Consider the following 16,801-nt stretch of genomic DNA (forward strand, 5'->3'; position numbering starts at 1 on the left):
TTGAAATCGGACAGTGTGGTTAGATTAACGAGAGTCTTATCTTTAAAATGGTGTAAAATAGTCATATTTTTGAAAAATTGAAGTAATAACATATCTAAGGATTTGAATAACGCGCCACAGGATTCAACTGGCTGTTGAGTAGGTGGGACGCAAGCGGTCCCACCTAGCCCATAGAGGTTAATGCTGACACAGGGAACCAACTGAGGAACAGACAGATAAAGAGGGGGCAATCAACAAAGTGAAGGAGTCGAGGTGAGTCAAATGAAGTGCTGGTGTGCGTAATGATGGTGACAGGTGTGCGTAATGATGGGCAGCCTGGCGCCGTCGAGTGCCAGAGAGGGGGAGCGGGAGCAGACGTGACAGTGGTATATTGGCCATATACCACAACCCCTTGTGTTTTATTGCTGAAATATAGCCTACTTATTATAGTGTGTTGTACAACATATTGTATTGTTATTTGTATTTGGAATAAAGAGTTTTTACTGTACTTTATATTACTTGTATCTTCGTTAACCTCTTAAATCTAGATGTTCCGCTAGCGGAACACCTGCTCCAATATCCAATGATAGGCGTGGCGCGAATTACAAATTCCTCAAAAATACAAAAACTTACATTTTTCAAACATATGACTATTTTACAGCATTTTAAAGACAAGACTCTCCTTTATCTAACCACACTGTCCGATTTCAAAAAGGCTTTACAGCGAAAGCAACACATTAGATTATGTCAGCAGAGTACCCAGCCAGAAATAATCAGACACCCATTTTTCAAGCTAGCATATAATGTCACAAAAAACAAAACCACAACTAAATGCAGCACTAACCTTTGATGATCTTCATCATATGACACGCCTAGGACATTATGTTATACAATACATGCATGTTTTGTTCAATCAAGTGCATATTTATATCAAAAACCAGCTTTTTACATTAGCATGTGACGTTCAGAATTAGCATTCCCACCGAACACTTCCGGTGAATTTACTAAATTACTCACGATAAACATTCACAAAAAACATAACAATTATTTTAAGAATTATAGATACAGAACTCCTTTGTGCAATCGAGGTGTCCGATTTTAAAATAGCTTTTCAGTGAAAGCACATTTTGCAATATTCTGAGTAGATAGCCCAGCCATCACGGCTAGCTATTTAGACACCCACCAAGTTTAGCCCTGACCAAACTCCGATTTACTATTAGAAAACTTTGATTACCTTTGGTGTTCTTCGTCAGAATGCACTCCCAGGACTGCTACTTCAATAACAAATGTTGGTTTGGTTCAAAATAATCCATAGTTATATCCAAATAACGGCGTTTTGTTCGTGCGTTCAAGACACTATCCGAAGTGTAAATAAGTGTCACGCGCACGACGCATTTCGTGACAAAACATTTCTAAATATTCCATTATCGTACTTCGAAGCATGTCAACCGCTGTTTAAAATTAATTTTTATGCCATTTTTCTCATAAAAAAGCGATAATATTCCGACCGGGAAAGCGTGTATACGTACAAAGAGAGAGAAAATAAAAGCATGGGATCCCCTCGTGCACGAGCCTGAGTTTCATAGTACTGTGACCGGCCACTATCCAAAGGCGCTACTTTTTTTCAGCCAGAGCCTGCAAAGCCACGATTCAGCTTTTTGCCGCCTTCTGAGAGCCCATGGGAGCCATAGGAAGTGTCACGTAACAGCAGAGATCCCCTGTAATGGATAGAGATAATCAACAAGGCCAAGAAATGGTCAGACAGGGTACTTCCTGTACAGAATCTTCTCAGGTTTTGGCCTGCCAAATGAGTTCTGTTATACTCACAGACACCATTCAAACCGTTTTAGAAACTTTGGAGTGTTTTCTATCCAAAGCTAATAATTATATGCATATTCTAGTTTCTGGGCAGGAGTACTAATCAGATTAAATCGGGTACGTTTTTTATCTGGCCGTGAAAATACTGCCCCCTAGCCATAACAGGTTAATGACTTGAGTTCCTTGTATTGATAATACACTACAGATAAACAATGTATTCACATAGAAAACAAATAATATTGCTTTAATGCATTCAATCTAAGATTATTCACATTAAGGTGGACATGGATTGTGTTTTTAACGTAATAAAAACTCATCATAATGGGAATAGACTGAGAATCTGCAAAGAATTGTATATAATATGACATATACTGTTATTCCATTAATAGAAGTTGACGTTGGAGATATACTGCATTGCCACATTCCAAATAATAAAGTGTCATGACGTGCCTGGGGGGAGGATCATAGCCCCCCCTCTCTCTCCACAATTTTATGACGTTACGACAGGTCATATATACCTGGTAGAAACTGCCATGCAGTATTGAGAGAGTCTACCAGAACAAAGAGAGACTTGGCCAAACTCCTAAATCCCCAAAATGGGAGAACTAAACAATATTTCCTCTTTTAAGAATATGGGAATGGTCCGTGGACACTTAACCCTCCTGTTGTGTTCATTTCATGTTCATGGATTCTGTGTTCCTGGTCCAAAATGACCACCCCATTATAGCTGATTATAAATCCATAATAATACATACAGTTGAAGTCGTAAGTTTACATACACTTAGGTTGGAGTCATTACTAAAATTCGTTTTGCAACCACTCCACAAATTTGTTGTTAACAAACTATAGTTTTGGCAAGTCTTATTATATTGTGTTGTACAACATATGGCAACATATGGCCAAATTGTTTACAGACAGATTATTTCACTTATAATTCACTGTATCACAATTCCTGTGGGTCAGACGTTTACATACACTAAGTTCACTGTGCCTTTAAACAGCTTGAAAAATTACTGAAAATTATGTCATGGCTTTAGAAGCTTCTGATAGGCTAATTGACATCATTTGAGTCAATTGGAGGTGTACCTGTGGATGTATTTCAAGGACTACCTTCAAACTCAGTGCCTCTGCTTGACATCATGGGAAAATCAAAAGGTATCAGCCAAGACCTCAGAAAATAAATTGTAGACCTCCACAAGTCTGGTTCATCCTTGGGAGAAATCTCCAAACGCCTGAAGGTACCACGTTCATCTGTACAAACAATAGTACACAAATATAAACACCATGGGACCACGCAGCCGTCATACTGCTCAGGAAGCAGGCGCATTCTGTCTCCTAGAGATGAACGTACTTTGGTGTGAAAAGTGCAAATCAATCCAGAACAACAGCAGAGGATCTTATGAAGATGCTGGAGGAAACAGGTATAAAGTATCTATAACCACAGTAAAACGAGTCCTATATCAACGTAACCTGAAAGGCTGCTCAGCCCACTGCTCCAAAACTGCCATAAAAAAAAGCCAGACTATGGTTTGTAACTGCACATGGGGACACTTTTTGGAGAAATGTCCTCTGATCTGATGAAACAAAAATAGCGCTGTGTGGCAATAATGACCATTGTTATGTTTGGAAGAAAAAGAGGCATGCTTGCAAGCCAAAGCACACCATCCCAACCGTGAAGCACGGGGGTGGCAGCATCATGTTGTGGGGGTGCTTTGCTGCAGGAAGGACTGGTGCACTTCACAAAATAGATGGCATCATGAGATAGGAAAATTACATGGATATATTGAAGCAACATATCAAGACATCAGTCAGGAAGTTAAAGCTTGGTCGCAAATGGGTCTTCCAAATGGATAATGACCCCAAGCATACTTCCAAAGTTGTGGCAAAATGGCTTAAGGACAACAAAGTCAAGGTATTGGAGTGGCCCTGACAAAGCCCTGACCTCAATCCTATAGAAAATTTGTGGACAGAACTGAAAAAGTGTGTGCGAGCAAGGAGGCCTACAAACCTGACTCAGTTACACCAGCTCTGTCAGGAGGAATGGGCCAAAATTCACCCAACTTATTGTGGGAAGCTTGTGGAAGGCTACCCAAAACGTTTGACCCAAGTTCAACAATTTAATGGCAATGCTACCAAACACTGGGAATGTGAAGAAAACAATAAAAGCTGAAATAAATCATTCTCTCTACCATTATTCTGACATTTCACATTTTTAAATAAATTGGTGATCCTAACTGACCTAAGACAGGGAATTTTTACTAGGATTAAATGTCAGGAATTTGAAAAACTGAGTTTAAATGTATTTGGCTAAGGTGTATGTAAACTTCTGAGTTCAACTGTATATTATCACCTTGTGTTAGATCTTTTTATCAACTTAAGTTATTGTGAACATTACAAGTTTTGAACTTCTATTTACTATTTATGGCCTGTAGGTCTCATTGACCTGAGCTCATACAACTCCTTTTTGAGTAATAAAAGCATAATGTATGGATTATTTTGACTGTAACAAATACTCAGATGAAACATATTGTGCTATTTATCACAGACTGCTTTGTGTCAAAGTTTAACAAGGACTCTCTCCTCCTCACCAGTGATATGATCAAGAGCCTCATACAGTATATCGTTTGGTCATTGTGCTGCAACAGAATGAATTGTGAGCAAGGCCTCAAAAAAGCTTTGAATACCAGAGCTGCAACAAAAGTTCTATATATTATTGAAACAATGTTGCGATTGTTTGTGAGAATGCCAACAGCTGTGGTTCCCGTGGGAGAAAGATTCTATTGGAGAAAGGTCCCTGTGGGGGTTGCCATAGAAGCCAAGAAGAGGTGTGTGTGTGTGTGTGTGTGTGTGTGTGTGTGTGTGTGTGTGTGTGTGTGTGTGTGTGTGTGTGTGTGTGTGTGGGGGGGGGGTCTGGGAGAAGAGCTGGGAGAAGAGCTGCAACAAAAGTTCTATATATTATTGAAACAATGTTGCGATTGTTTGTGAGAATGCCAACAGCTGTGGTTCCCGTGGGGGAAAGATTCTATTGGAGAAAGGTCCCTGTGGGGATTGCCATAGAAGCCAAGAAGAGGTGTGTGTGTGTGTGTGTGTGTGTGTGTGTGTGTGTGTGTGTGTGTGTGTGTGTGTGTGTGTGTGTGTGTGTGTGGGGGGGGGGGTCTGGGAGAAGATGTGGGCATGTGCCTGAACTCAATTTTATAATTAATTGTAGTCTCACCAATTTATTTCTAATGACTGGTCATTTTTGACTGGGAACACCACAGGTGTACAAAAGTTAAATAAAACACCCAAAATGTATTGAAAATCATCAAAATGTATTTTGTGTGTCCAGATGCCCTTTGTGGACAAAGGCATGGAACCTTATGGCAATCAGATTAAATGAACTACATTTTTCAGAGAGAAACTTGTAAATCGGTCCAATTCGACTAGAACACAGCAGGAGGGTTAACCTCTATGGGCTAGGTGGGACGCTTGCCTGTGGCGCGATTTTCAAAACCTTAAAAATCCTATTACTTCAATTTCTCAAACATATGACTATTTTACAGCTATTTAAAGACAAGACTCTCGTTAATCTAACCACACTGTCCGATTTCAAAAAGGCTTTACAACGAAAGCAAAACATTAGATTATGTCAGCAGAGTACCAAGCCAGAAATAATCAGACACCCATTTTTCAAGCCAGCATATAATGTCACCAAAACCCAGAAGACAGCTAAATGCAGCACTCACCTTTGATGATCTTCATCAGATGACAACCCTAGGACATTATGTTATACAATACATGCATGTTTTGTTCAATCAAGTTCATATTTATATCAAAAACCAGCTTTTTACATTAGCATGTGACGTTCAGAACTAGCATACTTCCGGGGAATTCGCTAACATTTTACTAAATTACTCACGATAAACGTTCACAAAAAGCATAACAATTATTTTAAGAATTATAGATACAGACCTCCTCTATGCACTCGATATGTCCGATTTTAAAATAGCTTTTTGGTGAAAGCACATTTTGCAATATTCTAAGTACATAGCCCAGGCATCACGGGCTAGCTATTTAGACACCCGGCAAGTTTAGCACTCACCATAATCATATTTACTATTATAAAAGTTTGATTACCTTTTGCTGTCTTCGTCAGAATGCACACCCAGGACTGCTACTTCAATAACAAATGTTGGTTTGGTCCAAAATAATCCATCGTTATATCCGAATAGCGGCGTTTTGTTCGTGCGTTCCAGACACTATCCGAAATGGTAAAGAAGTGTCGCGCGCATGGCGCAATTCGTGACAATAAAATTCGAAATATTCCATTACCGTACTTCGAAGCATGTCAACCGCTGTTTAAAATCAATTTTTACGCCATTTTTCTCGTAGAAAAGCGATAATATTCCGACAGGGAATCTCCTTTTCGGCAAACAGAGGAAAAAATCACAAAGGCGGGGGCGGTCGGGTCACGCGCATAAGCCCAGAGTCCCTTGATCGGCCACTTGAGAAAGGCGATAATGTGTTTCAGCCTGGGGCTGGAATGACGACATTCTGTTTTTTCCCGGGCTCTGAGCGCCTATGGACGACGTGGGAAGTGTCACGTTAGAGCAGAGATCCTTAGTAAAAGATAGAGATGGAAAAGAAGTTCAAGAAATGGTCAGACAGGCCACTTCCTGTAAAGGAATCTCTCAGGTTTTGACCTGCCATTTGAGTTCTGTTATACTCACAGACACCATTCAAACATTTTTAGAAACTTTAGGGTGTTTTCTATCCATATGTAATAAGTATATGCATATTCTAGTTACTGGGTAGGAGTGGTAACCAGATTAAATCGGGTATGTTTTTTATCTAGCCGTGTCAATACTGCCCCCTAGCCCTAACAGGTAAGGGACAGTTATGATGAGTGTGTTTCATTTGGTGATCTCATTAAGGACAGGAAATACACATAACAGTATCTCTTAAATTGTACATTTCCCAGCTGTCAGGTTTACATCTAAATGTTGTGAAACGTATGTGATTAAACATGTAACTATTTGTGAAAAGATGTAATGTGATAATAACCTTCTAAATGAGAGTATGGATTTTCATATGAAGATTAACTAGTCAGTGGCCAGACATTGGGCGTCGTAGAACCGCCTCTTCCTCGACAGAGGATAATACCCACTCCTGAAGAAATTCACACCAGACTAGACAACATGAAGCTGACGCGACATGTTGAAATAGTTGGCATTACAACTCTACAAAAGAACAAGACCATACCACGTGAAGCATTCCCGGTCGGAATATTATCGCTTTTTTATGAGAAAAATGGCATAAAAATTGATTTTAAACAGCGGTTGACATGCTTCGAAGTACGGTAATGGAATATTTAGAATTTTTTTGTCACGAATTGCGCCATGCTCGAAACCCTTATTTACCCTTTCGGATAGTGTCTTGAACGCACGAACAAAACGCCACTATTTGGATATAACAATGGATTATTTGGGACCAAACCAACATTTGTTATTGAAGTAGAAGTCCTGGGAGTGCATTCTGACGAAGACAGCAAAGGTAATAACATTTTTCTTATAGTAAATCTGACTTTGGTGAGTGCTAAACTTGCTGGGTGTCTAAATAGCTAGCCCTGTGATGCCGGGCTATCTACTGAGAATATTGCAAAATGTGCTTTCACCGAAAAGCTATTTTAAAATCGGACATATCGAGTGCATAGAGGAGTTCTGTATCACAGGATAGCTATTTTGACACCCACCAAGTTTGGTACTCACCAAACTCAGATTTACTATAAGAAAAATTGGATTACCTTTGCTGTTCTTCGTCAGAATGCACTCCCAGGACTTCTACTTAAACAACAAATGTTGGTTTGGTTCCAAATAATCCATAGTTATATCCAAATAGCGGCATTTTGTTTGTGCGTTCAAGACACTATCCGAAGGGTGACGCGCCGGCGCATATCGTGACAAAAAAATTCAAAATATTCCATTACCGTCCTTCGAAGCGTGTCAAACGCTGTTTAAAATAAATTTTTATGCGATTTTTCTCGTAAAATAGCGATAATATTCCGACCGGGAGAAGTTGTTTTCGTTCAAAGACTCAAAGAAGAAAATGGACTCTTCACGTGCAGCGCGCGCCCGTCTCATTGTTCTCAGATCGACCACTTACCAAATGCGCTACTGTTTTTCAGCCAGTAACTGCAGAGTCATCATTCAATGTTCTGGAGCCTTCTGAGAGCCTATGGGAGCCTTAGAAAGTGTCACGTTACAGCAGAGATCCTTTGTTTTGGATAGAGATGACAAAGAAAGCCAAGAAATGGTCAGAGAGGGTGTTTCCTGTTTGGAATCTTCTCAGGTTTTGGCCTGCCATATGAGTTCTGTTATACTCAGACACCATTCAAACAGTTTTAGAAACTTTAGGGTATTTTCTATCCAAATCAAACAATTATATGCATATTCTAGTTACTGGGCAGGAGTAGTAACCAGATTAAATCGGGTACGTTTTTTATCCGGCCGTGCAAATACTGCCCCCTATCCCCAACAGGATAACCATGAATTTTACGATGTTTGGAATGAGACAAATGAGGTAAAAATTAATAATCATTAATGGAAGACTAATTGATAAGATATGAAAATATCTGAAGTGTTGATTCGGGAAATAGAGACTCTAAACATTTTTCCGTAGTGCCCCAACTTCCTAGTTAATTAAAGTTTACATGATTAGTTTAATAATGTAATAATAATTACACATAGAGAATTGATTTGATAAATTAACCTCTATGGGCTAGGTGGGACGCAAGCGTCCCACCCGTGGTGCACTCCATCAACAGCAGGTGCATTTCAAGAGCGGCAAATTTGAATCCAAATAAATGTCAAAATTCAAATTTTTCAAACATACAACTATTTTACACCCTTTGAAAGATAAACATCTCCTTAATCTAACCACGTTTTACGATTTCAAAAAGGTTTTACGGCGAAAGCATAAATTTAGAGTATGTTAGGACAGTACATTTACAAGAGTTGTGTGTACTGTTGTGCCAATTCAAAGACAGGCGTCACCAAAACCATAAATCAGCTAAAATGATGCACTAACCTTTTACAATCTCCAACAGATGACACTCCTAGGACATTGTGTTAGACAATGCATGCATTTTTAGTTCTATCAAGTTCATATTTATATCCAAAAACAGCGTTTTACTGTGGCGTTGATGTTCAGGAAATCGTTTCCCTCCAATAACCGGCATTCAAGTCAGCACCACAAATTAAATAATTAAAATTAGAAAACATTGGTAAAATATTATATTGTCATTTAAAGAATTATAGATTTACATCTCTTGAACGCAATCAACTTGCCAGATTTAAAAATAACCTTACTGGGAAATCACACTTTGCAATAATCTGAGCACTGCGCCCAGAAAAATACGCGTTGCGATACAGACTAGCCGCTATGTTGGGGAGATCTAAAATCGAAAATACTATGTAAATAATCCATTACCTTTGATTCTCTTCATCAGATGTCACTTCCAGGTATCACAGGTCCATAACGAATGTAGTTTTGTTCAAAAAAGCTCATCATTTATGTCCAAAAATCTCCGTCTTGTTAGCACATGATCTAAGCCCGCCTGACTTCACTTCATGAACGAGGGGAAAAAATATATTTACGTTCGTTCAAACATGTCAAACTTTGTATAGCATAAATCATTAGGGCCTTTTTTAACCAGAACATGAATAATATTCAAGGTGGACGAATGCATTCTCTTTTATAACGTATTGGAACGAGGGTACCCAACATGAACTCGCGTGCCAGGTGTCTAATGGGCCATCATCGTTCCATGGCTCTTGTTCGGTCAGATCTCCCTCCAGAAGACTCAAAACACTTTGTAAAGGCTGGTGACATCTAGTGGAAGCAATAGGAGGTGCCAAAATATTCCTCAGCCCCTGTGTTTTTCAATGGCATAGGTTTAAAGGTAATACAACACATCAGGTATCCACTTCCTGTCAGAAAATGTCTCAGGGTTTTGCCTGCCAAATGAGTTCTGTTATACTCACAGACACCATTCAAACAGTTTTAGAAACTTTAGGGTGTTTTCTATCCATATCTAATATGTATATGCATATTCTAGTCACTGGGTAGGATTAGTAACCAGATTAAATCGGGTACATTTTTTTATCCAGCCGTGCAAATACTGCCCCCTAGCCCCAACAGGTTAACAGTCTTCACATTTCATGATAGTCACAGACATGTCAAAAGGCTGCATTAAAAATGTTTAAAAACATAAAAAACAAAAAAATAACAATACCAGCAGGAATAGTTATGTGTGAATCATGTAATCATGTAACTCCAGATATTGTACGCAAAGAAAACAAATAAGAAATTATTTATTATCTGATAATGGGGAATGATGAACATATACGGTTCTTTGTCTGTAGGGGTCAAATAAGAAGCTTTTTCAAGGTTCTAATGATGAATGCTTTAGGGAAATTGGGCCCAGCTAGCTAAATAACTTGCCTAGCTTGAAAGTTAGTTGTCTGTGACCTAACAGTAGCTAGTTAGATAATTAGCAACTTAACTAGATAGCTAATTTGCTAGCTAACCTGTTTGCAAATATTGGTGATACAACATCACTGCCCAGTGACAAACAAAGCAACAACTCTTTACCTTAAGTATTTCTTACCTTTACATAATAGCTATTTCAGTTTGGACATTCAACAGTGGTACAATAATCCAATCTCTGACAACGATGTCCTAAAGTTACTTCTTCTTCTTCTATGGTTTTTTGATGGTCCGCAACCAACGTCAGAGGTGCATGCCACCATATACTGGGATGGGTGAAAACGGATCAGCTTTAATGCAGAAATAGGGGAAGGGTGAACAAAAGCAAAAACTTTACTCCTTCAATCAGAATTGCGTCTTCTCAGATCCTTACACAGGCTCAGGAGTTCACAATGATTTCTAGTTTCTTCAATTTTTTGTTAGTTTATCCAGTGCAATTTATCTCTTTATGCAATAAACACAACAAAGTCTACCTTCTTCACTGTTAGTATCTCTGATTAACGACATTCACTGCAGGCTGTGGGACATCACTGTCATATTATCTCCACTTGCTCCTTCCACTATTTGCACTGCCTCCACATAGGAGACCTGCTGGATAGCCCTGAACCTAGCTACTACAGCCTCTTTCACCCTAACAGGGCACTCCAGGAACTCGGAAGCGTGATTCCCATTAAAATTACAGCACTGTACTTATTAAGACCATTCAACAACAACATATTTGTTTCTTCTGCAAACATTTGCCACGTGTCCAAACATTTTACAATTATAACACTGAAGCCGCTTATGTACATTCGGTCTCACCACATATCTCACATACCCACATTTTACATGAAACGGTAGAAAAACATCATGGCTAAAAGTGATCCAGATTTTGTCAAATTAACATCAGATATTACTTTTTCATAGCAGGTTAGGAGAATTTACGCAGCAGGTCAGGATAAGTATCATAGCAGGTTATGAGAACTAGGTTAAGGTTAGGAAAAGGGTTAGGGTTAGCTAAAATGTAATTCAACTTTTGACATTCATATTTAAAAAGTTGGATCCCTTCTAGCCATGACCGTAAAGAAATGTTATCTAAATACAGCAAACCAATAGGCTTTCCTCCTTCTTTCCGTCGACCACTCCAGGCATGAACATTACTTCTTGTTCTTCTCTGGTATAATGACATTCATGCACATTTAATGTCCATCCCACTCCTTCGGTCACAGTCCAATCCAAATCAAATCCCTACACATGTAAAGGGCCTGGGAGGGGGGAACATCTTCATTCAGTATTCCCTGCAATGCTTCGACTGTTAAACCCGATAAAGGCCAATGTCTGCGTCCCCCACAACAATCGAATTAGCATAATACAAAAATTCCCATTAAAATCCATCAGTTTAAGATAGAGATCTGTTTTTTTTGCATTGGATGTATCTCAATCCACTTTATTCGAAAATTAATTAAAAGTATAGTTTTTCTTCATCAATCTACACACAATACCCCATAATGACAAAGCGAAAACAGTTTTTTTTTGCAAATTCATTAAAAATAAAAACAGAAATATCTTATTTGCATAAGTATTCAGACCATTTTCTACGAGACTCACAATTGAGCTCAGGTGCATCCTATTTCCATTGATCATCCTTGTGATGTTTCTGCAACTTGATTGGAGTCCACCTGTGGTAAATTCAATTGATTGGACATGATTTGGAAAGGCACAAACTTGTCTATATAAGGTCCCACAGGTGACAGTGCATGTCAGAGCAAAAACCAAGTCATGAGGTCAAAGGAATTGTCCATAGAGCACCGAGACAGGATTGTGTCGAGGCAAAGATCTGTGGGATGGTACCAAAAAATGTCTGCAGCATTGAAGATCCCCAAGAACACTGTGGTCCCCATCATTCTTAAATGGAAGAAGTTTGGAACCACAAAGACTCTTCCTACAGCTGGCTGCCCGGCCAAACTGAGCAATCGGGGGAGAAGGGCCTTGGTCAGAGAGGTGAACATGAACCCGATGGTCACTTTGACAGAGCGCCAGAGGTCCTCTGTGGAGATGGGAGAACCTTCTAGAAGGACAACCATCTCTGCAACACTCCCCCAATCAGGCCTTTACGGTAGAGTGGCCAGACGAAAGCCACTCCTCAGTAAAAGGCACATGACAGCCCGCTCGGAGTTTGCCAAAAGGCACCGAAAGGACTCTCAGACCACGAGAAACAAGATTCTCTGATCTGATGAAACCAAGATTGAACACTTTGGCCTGAATTCCAAGCGTCAAGTCTGGCGGAAATCTGGCACCATCCCTATGGTGAAACATGGTTGTGGCAGCATCATGCTGTGGGGATGTTTTTCAGCAGCAGGGACTGGGAGACTAGTCAGGATCAAGGGAAAGATGAACGGAACAAAGCACAGAGAGATGCTTGATGAAAACCTGCTCCAGAGCGCTCAGGACCTCAGACTGGTTTCGAAGGTTTATTTATCCTACAGCGTATCTCACATATCCCATCTCAAGTAGCCCAGCTGTGTACGCCAGTGGCGGATTTATTTATAGGCGACATGGGCAACTGCCCAGAATGGCATCTTGCTGGGGGAAGCACAGGGCGCCCGCACAAAACAAATTGGAATGGTGACATTTGCGTGATCGGTTTTCTATTGCTCATTTGCACGTCACATCAATGATATCATGTCACCGTGTGGGACTGTGGGTCAATTAACCTTGTTGGAGTGGGCACCCTGATTCTAGTTTGTGAGCTAGGCAGGCTACTGCCTGGGAAGGTCTCCCACTCAGAGGTACGAGATGGGGAGGGGGGCGGGAGTAGGTTGACTTCAGGTCTCCCAACTGGAAGCCCGAGGTGAGAGTGAAGAGGCGACCCCGGGATGCTGGCCATCCAGGCATAGTTCCTCTGTCCATAGTCTGTGTTCTTTTAACCATCTTAATCTTTTATTTTTATTGACCAGTCTGAGATATGGCTTTTTCTTTGCAACTCTGCCTAGAAGGCCAGCATGCCGGGAGTCGCCTCTTCACTGTTGACGTTGAGACTGGTGTTTTGCGCGTACTATTTAATGAAGCTTCTAATCCAAGATGGCGTAGCAGTCAGATGTCTTTGTCCTTCGTCTTGTCGTGTCCCATGTATATATATTTTTATATATTTTTCTTCGCATATCTTTTTTATATTTTTTCTAAACCTCAACTTCAAAATACTCTCCTGCAACCCGCCTCAGCCAATGTGGTGTGGATCTGTTTTTTCGAAAGTATTTTTATTTACCTCGGAACCGGAATCCCCCAACAGAAGCTAGCCAGCTCACTAGCTAGTAGTCAGCTAACCACTGCTAGCGGTCATCAGCTAACCTTTTTAGCTCGGAAAGCTTCGCCAGTTTGTACAACGCGACTCAAACCAGAGCATACCGGACCTATTATCTCTCCATATCCCCGGATTCTTACCACAAGCTCTGGACATTTTCACCTGGATCATCGCAGCTAGCTAGCTGCTACCCGAGTGACTACTCCTGGCTAAAGTCTGTCCCAAAGCAAGCACCAATTAGCCTGGAGCTAGCCCATGCTAGGCCCATTCTCCCGGCTAGCTGAAGAGGCCCATCAGCCACTCCTGGGCTACAATACCTGGACCCCTTCTACTGCCGGTATGGGGCACGGAACCCCGCTGATCCTTCACAACTGGATTACGACGTAATCTGCTTGAGGGGGTTCTCAACTGGCCCCTACATCGTGACATCCCCTGAATGCTAGCCGCAGCCCGCTAGCTGTCTAGAGCATATTGGACTGTTAGCTGAATAGATCAATCGGCCAATCTCTTGGGCCACTATACCTATTTTGCTAATTGGACTTGGACCCCTCTGCTACTCGGAACCCTACTAATCCATCACGACTGGTATATCGACATCACCGCACACGGAGGACAAAACAGACTTTCCTCAGTCGAGACATCCCTCAAAGGCCCTTCTGCTAGCTTGCTAGCCCAGGCCTGCTAGCTGTCTGAATCACCATGTCTCCAGCCAGCCCAACCACTCACTGGAACCCTATGATCACCCGGTTACGCATGCCTCTCCCTAATATCAATATGCCTTGTCCATTACTGTCCTGGTTAGTGATTATTGTCTTATTTCACTGTAGAGCATCTAGCACTGCTCAATATGCCTTAATCAACTATTTAGTTTCACATCCCACATATGCGGTGACATCACCTGGTTTAAATGTGTCTAGAGACAATATCTCTCTCATCATTACTCAATGCCTAGGTTTACCTCCAATGTACTCACATCCTACCATACCTTTGTCTGTACATTATGCCTTGAATCTATTCTTTCGCGCCCAGAAACCTGCTCCTTTTACTCTCTGTTCTGAACATACTAGACGACCAGAACTGATAGCCTTTAGCCGAACCCTTATCCTATTCCCCCTCCCGTCCTCTGGTGATGTAGAGGTTAATCCAGGCCCTGCAGTTCCTAGCTCCACTCCTACTCCCCAGGTGCTCTCATTTGTTACCTTCTGTAACCGTAAAAGCCTTGGTTTCATTCATGTTAATGTTAGAAGCCTCCTCCCTAAGTTTGTTTTATTCACTGCTTTAGCACACTCTGCAAACCCTGATGTCCTAGCCATTTCTGAATCCTGGCTTGGAAGACCACCAAAACCCCTGAAATGTCCATCCCTAACTATAACATTTTCTGACAAGATAGAACTGTCAAAGGGGGCGGTTATATCCCATTTTAAAGATACACTTCTCATTAATCCAACCACATCATCCGATTTCAAAAAGGCTTTACGGCGAAAGCATAACATTAGATTATATTAGGACAGCGCCGAGACAAGAAAAAACACACAGCCATTTTCCAAGCAAGGAGAGGCGTCACAAAAACCAGAAATACAGCTAAAATTAATCACTAACCTTTAATTATCTTCATCAGATGGCACTCATAGGACTTCATGTTACACAATACATGTATGTTTTGCTCGATAAAGTTCATATTTATATCCAAAAACCCTATTTTACATTGGCGTGTAATGTTCAGAAATGTTTTGCCTTCCGGTGAATGAGCACATCAATTTACAGAAATACTCATCATAAACGTTGATAAAATATTCAACAGTTATTCAAAGAATTATAGATACAGTTCTCCTTAATGCAACTGCTGTGTCAGATTTCAAAAAAGCTTTACAGCGAAAGCAAATTTTGCAATATTCTGAGTACAGCGCTCAGATATCAAAACAAGCCATACAGATACCCACCATTTTGGAGTCAACAGAAATGACAAATATTACATTATAAATAAGGCAATATTACAAATATTACATTATAAATATTTGATGATCTTCATCAGATTGCACTTCCAGGAATCCCAGTTCCACAATAAATGTTTGTTTTGTTTGATAAAGTCCATCATTTATGTCCAAATACCTCCTTTTTGTTCGCACATTTAGTCCACCACTCGAAATGCAGGAAGCGCGCGCAAAATGTCACGATGAAAAGTCAAAAAAAGTTCTATTTACGTTCGTAGAAACATGTCAAATGATGTATAGCATCAATCTTTAGGATGTTTTTATCATAAATCTTCAGTAATATTCCAACCGGACAATTCCAATGTCTTCAAAAAAGAAAAGGAACACAGCTAACTCTCACGGGAGTGCGCGCCTCTGAGCTCATGTCATTTTCTCACTCATCTTCTTCCAGAAGCACTTATTCTCTCCATATTCACAGCAGAAGCATGCAACAATGTTCTAAAGACTGTTGACATCTAGTGGAAGCCTTAGGAAGTGCAAAATGAACCCTAAGTCACTGTATACTGTATAGGCAATCACTTGAAAAACTACAAACCTCAGATTTCCACACTTCCTGGTTGGATTTTTCTCAGGTTTTTGCCTGCCATAGGAGTTCTGTTATACTCACAGACATCATTCAAACAGTTTTAGATACTTCAGAGTGTTGTCTATCCAAATCAACTAATAATATGCATATCCTACCTTCTGAGCCTGAGTAGCAGGCAGTTTACTACAGGCACGCCTTTCATCCGGACGTCAAAATACTGCCCCCTACCCAAGAGAAGTTAACACCCCGGCCATCCTACAATCTAAGCCTGATGCCCTCAATCTCACCCAAATTATCAATGAACCCACCAGGTACAACCCCAAAGCCGTAAACACGGGCATCCTCATAGATATCATCCTAACTAACTCACCCTCCAAATACACCTCTGCTGTTTTCAACCAAGATCTCAGCGATCACTGCCTCATTGCCTGCATCCGTAATGGGTCTGCGATCAAACGACCACCCCTCATCACTGCCAAACGCTCCCTAAAACACTTCTGCGAGCAGGCCTTTCTAATCGACCTGGCCGGGGTATTCTGGAATGACATTGACCTCATCCCGACAGTAGAGGATGCCTGGTTATTCTTTAAAAGCCTTCCTCACTATCTTAAATAGGCATGCCCCATACCAAAAATGTAGAACCAAAAATAGGTATAGCCCTTGGTTCACTCCAGACCTGTC

Source organism: Salmo salar, chromosome 21 (genome assembly GCF_965601325.2).
Source record: "Salmo salar chromosome 21, fSalSal1, whole genome shotgun sequence".
NCBI lineage: Eukaryota > Metazoa > Chordata > Actinopteri > Salmoniformes > Salmonidae > Salmo > Salmo salar.